Source organism: Girardinichthys multiradiatus, chromosome 17 (assembly GCF_021462225.1).
Source record: "Girardinichthys multiradiatus isolate DD_20200921_A chromosome 17, DD_fGirMul_XY1, whole genome shotgun sequence".
Lineage (NCBI taxonomy): Eukaryota > Metazoa > Chordata > Actinopteri > Cyprinodontiformes > Goodeidae > Girardinichthys > Girardinichthys multiradiatus.
Window position 1 is genome coordinate 12598287 of NC_061809.1, and position 13577 is coordinate 12611863.

General features: G+C 36.1%; 1 long non-coding RNA gene across 1 annotated transcript in view; it reads right to left on the reverse strand.

The window, feature by feature from the left end:
- Positions 1-2492: 2492 nt before the first annotated feature.
- LOC124882659 overlaps positions 2493-13577 on the reverse strand; it is a 34642-nt gene continuing 23557 nt past the window's right edge. Inside the window, exon 2 of the long non-coding RNA XR_007041954.1 lies at positions 2493-3103. This is a non-coding gene — a long non-coding RNA (uncharacterized LOC124882659). The remainder of the gene's footprint in view (positions 3104-13577) is intronic.

A 13577-nucleotide genomic window follows, 5' to 3' on the forward strand; every position in this document is an offset into this window, starting at 1 on the left:
TGCAGTCTAGAAATTGGTAAATTGTAAATTACTGCTTGAATGCATAGTTGGTAGGTTATAATATTTCAAGTGCCATGCATTCAAACTCTGCTTGCCAAAGATATGGCCAGTTGGATAAACGTATATATATTATAGTGGTTTATAAAACTGGGTTAATTGTTTTTGACCTTGTCATTGTTAGTTTAAAAAATAATAATGCAATTTCATGTTTTCATGCAACCTTAGTTGAGAAAGACCAGGCATCTGCCTTGACTAGCTGGAGTTTGAGAGGAGTAGGAGACAGACACAAACACAATAGAAATAGGCCAGTTAGATCTTGTGCGAAGAAAAATAACAGAGACTAAAGTTAGTTACAGCAATATTACAAATGAGAGACAAGAGGGTAAAACTTGGAGAGTGAAGATAAGTGTCTCTAAAGTGCTCAGATCCACAGACGGCAGTATAATCAACTAATTGGACTTTTCTGAATTCATAACAAAAATATAGATGATCATCAACAAAAAAAAGTAAATTTATCATATACTGTGTAATATTTTTGTCAATTGGAAGCATATAAACAGTAACAAGAATTGGCCCAAGCTCAGAACCCTGTAGTACTCCATTAGTAACTGTGATTAGGATTATACTATCGTCAACATAAAAAACAGGAATCTGTCAGACAAACATGATGTAATAAAACCTAGTGCAGTTTTTTCAGCAGGGATCCTACAGCATGTTCCATTCTATGCAAAACAAAATTGTATCAAACTTTATGAAATGCAGCATTAAGATCCAAGAAGACAATAATAAGCACAAGTCCATCATCTGAGGTTATGAATATATCAAAAGCAACTTCGAGGTCTTCAAATAAACTATTTTGATGAGAATGCTCAGTTGGTTGGTTAAAAATGTTGTTTTTATGAGGAGATAAGATCCACGCTTTAAATCAAGAGCAGCTTTTCTTAAAGTGTTTAAATATAATGATCTTAAAAGCCTGAAGTACAAATCCATGTACTGTATTCAGGATAGATTGATCAGATGTAAATTAGTGGTGAAAAGAAATATGTTAAACTGCAAATTCTCCTGGTTCAGACAAACAGTGGCTGCTTAGAGAGAGGAGACAGGAAATCCATCTTACAAATATCCTATAGCTACTATAGGATTTCTTCCAAAGATTTCTAATTAGTGTTCTTTACTGTAAGAAGAGGTTATCTGCCGCAGGTACACATTTTTATGTTTATTTGATCTTGTGTGGTGTTCTTTTGAATACCAAAGAAGCCCTGTTAAAATGCTTTGCAGCAGCATTCTGACCCCTTGATCACTTGCCCATAGTTATGTTAAACAATTAAATTTTTTTTGCAAACAACATTGAGTCTACTCGTAAATGTGAGGTGAAATGAAAACATGGTTCTGTGGTTTTATTTTTTTTAATACAAATCTTAAAAGCCTGCTAATTGGTGTCTGTCTATCACATTAAATCCCAATAATATTGTGGTTATAATGTGAAATAATGCAGAAAGACTTTAGGGACTGAATACTTAAGGTGTTCTATGTAAAATTACCCTTTTTTAAATCTTTAGTTGAACACTGCACAGCTGTTTTACCAGACTTGTTAAACTTGAACACTGGCAATGTATTGATCAGTCCATCCTGAAGTGCTTTTAAAATAAGCATTTAACACATCATCAATTTTCCAGGTAAATATCTCGCTAAAGGTGCAATTGACATGAAAATCTTGTCAGATGTTGATTACAACCTATCCAGTCAACAAAACAAAGACGTGGGACTACAGGCATCCATAAGTGAAGTTCTGCGTCATAAAAAATAAGCCTCCTGTATGGAGAACCTAGTTATATGCATTGCTAATAAGTACTTTTGACCCCTTCTTCCACACAAACATGCATTTGACTTTTCTTCTGAATATTGTGTGTTCCCATTCTCTAGAACCTAAGCTTTAGCTCATCCCATAAGTATTCTATGGGACTCAGGTCAGGTTGTGGGTTATGCCATTTTAGAAGCTTTATGCTGGATACAGACTATGTATAGTTGAGTGCATTACTTATTGTTTCCTTTGAAGCAATTGTACCTGCTTATTCCAAGTCTTTCTTAAGCCTTCCATACGTGCTTTTTGGCTCTTGGACAACTCTTTGAATAATTGTGTACACTCCTCAGTCTAAACGTTTGTGGGGAGCACCTGATTGTGATTGGTTTATTGCATAATAACGCCCATTTGACCTCTGGATTATGGCCAGTGCACATTGGAAACTTCAGCAGTTTAGATATTATTCAGTAGCCCATGCCAGAGGTCTTGAGCTCATACATTTTGTCCATCATGAGATGTTTCTTGCGTGACACCTTGGTAACAAGACATTTGTTAACAGGTCAGCAGTTGGGAATGAACCAGCTGACATTAATTTGCACATTGATTTCTTTTTCAGTACAGATAGAATTAAGCTAGAGTAGCATTTGCACCTTCCTTCACGTGATTCCATATTTTCCCAATGCTGTTCCACTTTATTACAATTAAAATATCAACATCTATGTGGCCTGGATGCATTGTTACTGACATTCTAGTGAGAATTTCATATCAATCGCACATCTGTGATGTGTTTTATTCTTAATTTACATTCTGCATAAATGAAAAAAAATAACCACAACAAGGATAAAAAAACACTGTCCGTACACAGGATAAAAATACTGCTTCAGCCGCAGCCCTTGACCGAGGCAATGATCTTGAGAAGATGAGTTAGTCCCCAAGCATTGAGCCATTCAAAGCAAAGCACAAGCTTCCTCACTAAATTTAACAATGAATAACTTAACATGGAAATTACACACAGGAAGCTTTGCCAGACACAAACAAACAAATTCACACATAGGTTGATGCAGGGCTGACTCATGGTGATGATGATGATGAGATGGCACTTGGCAGGTCAAACACACAGATGGTGGACACCTAGCAATGTCACCGGCTCGCTGTGAAGTGTTAGATTTGGATCCGAAGCGCCGCATTCCTGCTGTCCTCGAGATTCACGAGTTCAGAGGGAGGAGAGAATAAAAGAGAACTCTCATACCACAGAACAGATGTTCTCACCTCTTCCATCACTGCCATGACAACCAAAGCGGCCTGCGCAGGAAAGTTTGTTTAAGTCTGGCTGTTGACTGACAGCAGCACAATGGCTGCGCCTATTCTGCAACTGTGTGAATCAGAGTCATTATCTTTACACAAGCACCTTTGTATTCTGGGTCTCAATTTAGCAACACTTAGTCTGCAGGGATCTTTCATGCTTGCAGACACCCACCTTATAAACACCAAACGGTTCTACCATTCTCACTCTCACTATATCTTTTAATGGATCAAAATGAGATAAGTCATGGTTTTATTTTTCAGTATTATGATACAGCGTAGGGGGAATGCTTTTAGTAGCCGCATTTTGTGAAGATGCAGCACATGCAATAAAGAGACAGGGACAGGGGGTGGGCTGGGCTATGATTAGAATAGCAATGACCTTTGTTGTATTGATTTTGGATGGTGCCACTCTATGACAAGAACAGGCTTTGTATGTGTATCCGTGTGGTGGCAAAATCTGTGGCTTGGCCTTTTGTTGGAATACAAACATTCCTTCAACAGAAATAGCCATTATTCACCAATTAGAGTGCACATTGTCACAACAGTAGCTGCTCAGGGTAAACCTGCTTTTATCCTAAGCCATTGCACACAGTACAAGGAATATATAGAAATATACAGTAAATACTCTTATACATATGTTGTTTTTTCATGTATATGAATAAAAGCTTTTTCTTTTGAAGCGTATTCTGTTCTATGTGACTTTGTCCTTGAACACTATGAATATCCATCGGTCAAAACACCCATTACTCCTCCTCTCCATTCAACATCTATCCATTTAAAAGTCCACCTATCTAACCAGCAACATATCCTCCCACCTATCATCCATCTTATTAGGCATCAATCCATCTAAAATAAAATCTACCGATACACAGGCAGCACCAACCACAATTACTGGCACCCCTGGTAAAGAAAATACATTTATCTCTTTTTGCAACAGCATGATCTCACACTGAAAAAAACACAACAATTATAAACCCTATGAATTAATCTAGTAGCCATTTTATTTTCAACTGATACTTCACTTTCTCAAGTTGATGAGTGTGGAGGAACTTTTACAAATAAATCCTATTTATTTAAAGTACATACATTCAAAGTGAGGCCGATTTGTGCTTATTATCTTAAGTCAGGAAATTGCTGCTGGAAAATACCTATCTGGATCTACAGTCAGAGTGATAAAGTGAAATTTTAAAACAACTGGAACTAACAATAATGGTCACAGGGTCCATATTATCTGGGCTGGACGTCAGCAAGGCTTACCTGGACATTAGTCCAAAGCCCCCCCAAGTTTCTGGGCTCCCAAAAATAGTTAATAAATGAATGTTTTGCAAAGATGGTATTTTATGTTTCTGAAACGATTCTATTAACCCCTATTAGGTGTACTGCTAAGCAATATGCATCCATCTAAACAAGCCGTTATATCAAACCTCTACCAACAAACCCTTTACCCTAACCATGTGAGATATAGGAACAGTAAATCACACATGTACTTCACACCATCTCTTGTAGCTCAATTTAATGACTGCGTCACATCACAGCATACAGGTCAGCCATAGATGCTGTGACATTTTTGGTATGGATGCAGACATGGTCCAAAAATTATGGAATGTTTATGGGGACTGTTTCAGAAAAGGCAAATTTGCATGCATAAACGAAGCTTGTATGGGTAGGGCATTCTAAATGAGTTTAGCCCAGGGTCCAAGATCCCTCCAAATCTGGCCCAAAATCATCAGTCTCTAACCCCCCAGAAAATTCCTACTGTTCCAACAGTTTGAAGTCTTTTTAAACAGTTACCAGCGAAAGTGTTGGAGTGACTCCAGCTGTATCGAGCACAGAGTAGTGCAGTTCTGCGTCTCCCACACCTTTTGCTGCATAATTATTTTAATAAGTACTTACCAGAAAAACAAATAAATCTGTTTCAGATTCATGGGTGTGGACAATACAAAAGTGCCACCTATCACTCTGAAGTAACAATGTTTTAAAAATACAGTTGGTAGGTTAGTATCTCTGTCCAGCTGTTAACTGCAGGCTCCTGTCCAAGCAAACAGCCCAACTAATTAATCAGCTAATTATACATCCTATTATATTATACTAGTATATGAAAGGCAAAAAGCTGTAATATTATAGAATAGAACTTTATTAATCATTTACAGGAAATTGCTTGCACAAAAAGTATTTTGAAAAGTATCACTAAATATAATAGTGTATTCTACATTTAATAGTATGCATAATTATCACTGTATGTTTGATATTAAATTAATAGATGGATGATATTTAGTTTTGCTTTTAATTTTAGTGTAAATACAGGGTGAAAGGTTAGCATTTTTGCTCAGCGTTATTATAATTATATACATCCAGGCCATTACAAGTGTGGAGTGAAGATCTAATGAGGCATAATGGGCTGAAAAAAGCCCCGACAGATCAATAACAATATCAGTCAACGTTTACCAATATTGAGAGGTAACTCAAACATTTGTGCCATCCCAGTGAAACTTCCAGATGTTTGCAAATAAAGAGAGTCCTAATATAAGTAAAATATGTAAAACGGGGGTCATGCTGTTAAAAGTTGTGCCTTCTGTAAGAAATTTACGGCATGAGCAAGTAAGCAAGAAAGTAAAAGGAGATGAGGAGCATTTCGGATGATTAAAGATCCCAGGCGTTTGGCTGCTAATTAGTTTGATTCACCAGGCATGCTTTAAGCATTCTGGCTTCTTGTTTTTGCTATTATTATTTTCTATCTCGTGTTGGCGTCCACTCTTTGAGGCTCCGCTTAGTGTGCCATCTGAGGAGAAAAGAGCTAGTGAGAAGGCCGCCCTTGAGTCGCAAAAAAACAAAGTTGTTTTCTTTCTTCCGTGGTGTAAAGGGGTTTCAGAAATCAGAGCAGCTTGAAATTAACTTTAACAGAGAGAGAAAAAGTGAACTCACATGAAAGCGGTAAACAAAGTTTGCCAGCAGAGTCACCAGAGGAGCAGAATGTTGCAGCAGAGTAATCATTGAGGAACTTTCCAGGCAGACACATTGCTCTCAAGGTAAACTGTGACAGCAATAGACGTTAATAAAAACATTTAAGTGGAGACAGCAAAAAAAAGTAAGTTAAAAGTATTTTAATGGAATGCATGTACCTTTCTAGTTGTTTTCAATATCTGCTAAATCGGTTTCTGTTTTTAAGTGAGCTGGTTCTAATCCATGCAGGCAAAGAATAACAAGAGAGTACATCAATGAGTACATTGGAAACTTTAGTAGTCTATCAAAGGGCCAACAGAAAGATACAAAACGGTAACCAGAGAGATTCTGGCGTGTTTTTACCTTAAATCTACCAGTCAGACATGGTCGCACATACAGTCTGTCATTTCTCCATCACAGTAATAAACTGCAAAGCTGTCTTATCTTTTTGCTTGTAAAGTATGTTTACGCAACGGTCACTACTTCGCAATGTGTTTCAGGTGCATAACAGCAGAACTCAGATTTTGCCTAAACCAGCTCAGTTATGGTTGAGGTGCAAACACACCCTCCATTTTTGCTACCTGTGTGACCCCTTTTCTTTTCCAATGGTTATAATCTGACAGAGAGTGGTACCCCCAATCCTTGTGGTTTTTAGTATAACACTGGCCACCAGTGGGCTCTAAATGGTGAAACTTCATCAGTTTATTATTTTACTTAGTACTCCTACACATAGCCCATTCTAAAAGGTCCAAACTCGGACATTCAGTAGTTTATTCTAACCTCCCCAACAACCCCGCACCATTTCAAAACCTTTGTGAAGTGCCTTGAGACGACATGTGTTGTGAATTGGCGCTATATGAATTAAACTGAAAGAAAGATTTACTTCAACCCTGCTATATCAGACCTGATACAGCAGGTCTGATGTTCTTAGCTGTTTTAGATCAACTTGCTGCCTTTTAAAAAATTGTGTCTCATGGTTTGGGGTCCTCTCCTTGTGTGTAATTAATTGGTGACTATTGGCACTAGCGCAGATTTCCTTTTGATTTTTCTGTTGGATGTTTCCCCGTTCATGGTTTCTGATCTACGTTTCTACCAATTTCCAAGCTTTCCTCTTTGGATTCAAGCCCTTTTTCTACAAATGTCAACAATGACTTGCCTTTTGGATGGATGACCCACACATGACCTCATTCTATTCAATAAAACATTTTTTACACTTTTATTTAAATGTATATTGGTTTTGGGCCCTTTATGTGTCAACTCCCAGGATGTGTCCTATGCATTTTACAATTTCACAGCTTTGATTAGTGCCTCTGTTTGTGACATTTTCCAAGCAGGTTGGCTGATTTTCTTTTTAACAGTCGAAGTTATTTTGTATACATTTTTGCTGATTTTCAAATTGCTTTTCTTTAAGCAACCTTCTTGCAAAAAATAAAAATAAAAATGCTGGGCTAGCTTCCCTGCACAATGACAGCACTCTAACCAATATCAGCGGCACTTTTAGATATGAGCCCATCTTTACCAGCAAATAAACTATTCGAAATAGAATTTTGATGAGTTGGCAGTCGGATAAAAAACATGCCCCTGATGTCTCCAGCAATGATGAGTGGATGCAAAATATGTAGAATAAAGAACCTTGCTGGTAATGTAGTGACATTAGGCAATACATTCAGGAAAGAGTTGCTAACACTGCACATGTTTTAGGGCTCTGGAGGAGTGGGGTGGGGCTAAAAACAGCCAACTGCCCAGGACACAGAAGTCAGGAAGTTAGGTTACTGGGATGGCGAGGGGGAGATTTTGATAAAAGGTTAAAATCAGGTCATTTTTTACCTCCAGTAAGAAAATTGTGATTACTTTATTTATTAAAGGTCCACATTGGTTAGTCCCAGAGGCTGAAGCTCATTTTCTGACAGGCAGGAGTATTACACAGACTTAGAAAGTATGGAATTTATCATCTCCAAGTCTATATATATGGGAAAATCTAAATTCATTATGGAAAGAAGTTTTCCATAAAGAATTTCCAGACTTTACACATTATTCCATAATTGAAAAGATCCACCAAGGAGGAGCTATAACCAAAAATGGATGCTTGATGAGGAGTTTGTTAAATATCTTGGGAATGAAATAGACAGCTTATTTTAGAGGAAATGCAACAAAACCAACAGCAGGTATTAAATGGGATGCATTTAGATAATAGCATAGATTTTTCAACCAGAGGCTGGCAGATTAAACAATAAGAAGTGAGAAGAAACATATCCTTAATTACGAATTAGGAAATTATAACTGACCCTATTGAAATGAATATAGATTTTAGACCGTACTATGAGCAAATACATAAATCTCATAACTCAAAATATGCAGGTTGAAACAAACTGAGAATCCCCACTATCTCTAAGGAAATTATGACAGAACTGGAGGAGGATCTCATGGAAGAAGAAATAAGTGTTTTCCTCCTTGAAATTGATCATTTGAAATCTAGTAAAATGTCAGGACCTGAAGGACTGCTAATTGATCTTTATAAGACATTTAAAAGCAAATTACTGAAACCACTTATAATAAAATGTACTTAGAAACATTTTGTAATGATAACTTGCCAAAATCAATGACATGGGCATTATTAACATTGCTGCCAAAACCTGGAAAACCTAATGAAAGATAGAAAAATAGGAGACCAATAAATCGATTAAACTCAAATCTAAAACATTTTATGCAAAGTTCTTGCACAAAGACTAAAACATGCTCAGTGTATTAGTGTAATAACCAGAGATCAAAATAGCTTTAATCTAGGAAAATAACTATTTCATAAGGAGGGTCCTTAACATAATTTCAGAATTCTTGTGAAATGTCGAGTGGAGCTCTTGTTGCTCTGGATGCTAGAAAAGCATTTGATAAAGTAGAGTGGCTTCATTTATTTCATATTTTGTAAAGGTTTGGTTATGGTATTAAGTTTTAAAATTAGATTACAATATCATGTCCAAACCCAACAACGCAAATTCTGACATAGGGGATGCCCTCTTTCGCAACAATTTTTCACTTCAGCCATTGAACCTTAGGCTTTAGCTGTACAGTCAAACCCTGAAATGACTCTGTAATTCAGAACCATCATTACATGCAGATGAGCTCATTTTATTTATTACTGATTTCAACAAATCCATTTACTGCTCTTTTAAAATCAATAAAAACATTGTCATCTCAGGATTTACAGTTAACACAAAATTTATTATTCTACCTCTGAACTGAAGAAATCACTCAGTGGATCAACAGGTGGATGTTTCTGCTATCATCACAAACTGGCAGAATAATTGTAATAAAAATGACAAAACTTTCAAAGATATTGCATATCTTTCAAAAGTAAGAACAGCTATATTTTATTTTGCAGCCAAAGATAAACAGATATAGAAAGAAATGGAATCAGAAGGCCTAAAATTACCTTTGCCTCTATGTGTATTCTGATATGTCAAAAACCTATTAAAACAAACTGGCAGTGAAAAAGATAAGAATTTGGTTAAAGTCTGGTTTGAAGTACAGAAAATGATTTGGAAATCAGAAACCCTGTCCATTTAGGGAAACCAGCATTTCATACTAGGGAAACCAGATACAGTGTTAAGAAAGTGGTCACTAAAAGGGCTGGAAAAATTTACATAGATATGATGTCTTTTGAGGTTTTATAACAAAGTCACAATCTTGATAAAAAAAATATTTCTTAAATGTATTGCCAAAATAACATTCTAACTAAATCTCCAAAACAAAACTTAGAAACAATTGTGTCTAAAGATAGTTAAAGTAAACAAGCTTCTGTATATCAGAACTGTGTAATCTGTGCTCAACTGAAGATTCTAAACAGAAACAAAAAGGGTGGAAAGGAAACCTAAGATTTGATAGAAAGGCCGAAGACTAGAAATTAATCTGTACTAAAGGCCACACATAATAAATACCAGATTTAATGTGTTACAATATAACCGGATGATGACATCATAAATTACATCAACTAAATGAAAACGGATACAATGGCAACATCCCAGGTGTTTTTACAAAATGTGTGGAGTCAAAGCAACTTTATTTCATTGTGTGTATGTCCTACGAAACAAATAAATATATTTTCTAAAAATATCCCAATGAATCCTAGCTTCTTTTTTTTTTCTCCATTTTTAGGATTATCATAAACACACAAAAAGTGATTGTATAATTATAGATATAGGCCTTTCGCACGCAAATGAATCAGTTGCACTTTTCTAAAAAAGTACATGTACACAGTCTTTGATATTGGGCGAGGCAAATGTTAACTTCCCCTTTAGAGAGATTGGCATATACTGCATACAAAAAGGGGGGATTTATTTAAGAAAGTGTGGGGATTCTTTATTATTTCGAATCTGCAATTGTAATGTATGAAGAATACTAAATATTTGTAAACCTCAAAGAATGATTGTCAGACATGAAGAATGTGGAGGCTACCTACCGTTTTATAGACTTTTCTTTTTGAATTGTTAGTTTGCATATCTGAGAATGTATTATTTTGATGTTTTCTTTAATGCTGTTTGTGCATGTGAATATGTGCACCAGTCAGAAAACCACAATATCAAGCATTGTTTAAAGAAAAAAGATAAACAGAATTTCTGAAAAAAAGACTTTTTGTAACTTCACAGCATTATTTGGCCTCTAGGTATTTGTACTTGTGTTTTTTTTAAGCTGGATGCAAATGTTTTTTGTACTGAGTTCTGTTTAATATTGAGTTTTTTTATTTTTGGGAATTTGAGGTGAAGGCATTACTGATCACAAACTGATAAAAATCTAGCCTAATCATTTTTTCTGCATTATACATTTTAACTGATCCACGTTTTTCTAGATGCTAAAAAAAAATAAAATAGAAAATAGCCCTTAATCCCACAGCCAAATAAGAAGCCAGTTATTGTGCTGATTTATGATGTATGGATCAAATCTCAAAATAACTCCCATCTAAAAAAATGCATAGCAGTTTATACAAACTCTATTTTAGGAATCTTTTAGCCTTGTAACCTTTGACGTATATTTAAAGAAGCAGAGGATTATTTACATTAATAATAATTTTTTTTTCCTATTTTAAACACATACAAATAGAATGCACGTAAAGTGCTATAATATTCTGGCTTTTATGTCATTTTACTTTACTTCAGCAGTTACTCTGAACGCAGATGCTTACATGTTTCATTCTTATTATGTGTCTCATGCAGGACAATTATTGGTGGCGCAAAGCCTCCTGCTTCCATTTCCTGTGGAAATAATTATTGGTTTTACTACATTTTCGTTTCTTTCTTTGAGGCACATTAGCACTAGAAATAGTGTCTTTGGTGCATATAAATTAATGTGTTTTGAATCTGAGGAGCTAGTTAATCATAAACCCATCTGAAAACAAATCCTTTTAGATACATTTTAAAGACAAAATGTGAAGCAAATAGGCTAAACAAGGGCATTTGCTTTATTTTTTTTTTGTATTGTGGTCTACTACTTACAACTTCCTGGACAAGAGTACTTGACAGTTTTCATGGTTCAGTCTCCTCATAGGGAATTGTATATTATTTTTTTTCAAAAAGTTATTACAGTTATTTTATTATGTTATAACTGATTTCATGATCTATAGTGGCATATTGCCTCCTATCTCAGTTTTCTATGTAAAATAATCATTGGCTAATTTATTAATAACATCCAACATCACTGTGGTGACAGCTTAAGGGTTTATAAAGTAGTGTTAGTGTAAACTGCTATGACATGTTGAGGTTGGAGTTGTTTTAAGATGGTAGAATACCCTTTTGGTCAACCCGTTAGCATCAGGCTCCAGGGCCAACAAATTTGGATATGTTCTAAACCTTTTTGACAGAATGTCACTTCAACGATCCTAAACTATTCCTTTAAGCCTATTTATCTGCTTCAGTCACCAGAAAGCTGCTTGTATGGGGTAATTATTAATAATGATTTATTTATTCTCTTTTGAGCTGTGCATGGATAAACTTTGAGTCAAACTTAATTAAAAGATTAGCAGCGAGGGGTGAGATGAGGCAATTCAAAGATGAGGTTAGCAGTTTCTGTTTTCAAGCCTAATTTAACTGGTTGTCTATGAACCCTATAACAATGCAGCTCAGTCGGAGAAAATGTTTCATTGATGGAACAGCCAACAGACATGTTTTGACACATAAAATGAGCCAGAATGCCACAAATCATTTGAATAATTACAACACCCTCAGTGACAGAGTGACAAATTAAGAAACTGTACTGAGTATTCCTAATATTTGTACAAGTTCAGACTTCTTGCATCAGAGAACACTAGGGTAACAAACACCTTAGCTGTTGGCTAACATCACACACTTGCTTCTGTTTTCAGACAATCTTTTCAGTCTCCGAGCTTTTATTGAAGCCATTAATGAATAATTATTTTTGAGCAAAGTCTTGTTTTTTCCATTATTGTCCCTCATTTCACCCTTTGGCCCCCTCCTCACCAATAGCCTCGCAGAGGGGCGGCTCATCTGTCTCCACCATATCTTCCCTCACCACTACACAGTCGTATCACTTTGACCTGAACATCCATCTTCTTCCTTCTCCTTCTATCATTGTGTGTGTTTCCTTGTCTGCATGTGTGTTGGACCTTGAGCTGCCTGGGCAATGTTTCATTTCCAGTCTCTAACGCTTCATGGTTCTCCACGAGGCAGGCTCTTAGGACCTGGCAGCAGTGGCCGAAGATCTCTTTCTCAGAAATGTCTGTGTGGTTTTGAGTGGTGGAATTTTGAATTCAGAGAAGTCCGCTTTTTTCAGATCATAGTTCATTGGGGTTGATGGATTTGAAGACAACATTTGACAGCTCTGCACTCCCTTTGAACTCTACATCAAAGGATGAGAAAACGGGGCACAGCATGGTAGTTTGATCAGTTGAAAAGAGCTGCAGATGCCAAATGTGACTTTTCAGTTTGTGGTAAATCATGTGTACCCATTATGTTAAAATACTACATTATTTCCAAACAGCCAATGCAATTTTAAGTAGAAGTTTACTCAACTGGCACCAATCACACACTCAACTAGTGCAATGCCAAGCTGTCTTACTAATCAGTTGGTGCCTGGATTGCTAGATTTTATGTCTTATGGTTTTAAACTTGCTGCATGCTTGTGATAAAAATCCTTTTGGATCTATTTTTAAAAACGCCTGCCCAAATACTGCAGGGTAAATGAATAAGTTCCAGGGATATTACTTTTTTATTGGCATTTTCTAGTTGGACAGCAATCTATTCTAAAAAGTCACGCAGAATATCAGACGTTTCTTCAGGCTTCACCAACACAATCGCTTGTTATAATTAAGTGGAAAAGAAACACCAAAATAAATAAGTAAAGCACTAAGACAGAGAGGTGGAAAACAAATTAATGCACAGATGTTGAAAGATCATGTGACTGGATGTCAGATCACACAAATAATGTAGTCTGCTGGTCATATCTCAGTAGGGTGTGACCTTAACTCAAAGGGTGATTGGTATGTGTAGTCATACAGTTGTTTTAACCTATCCTGTGATAAATTGAC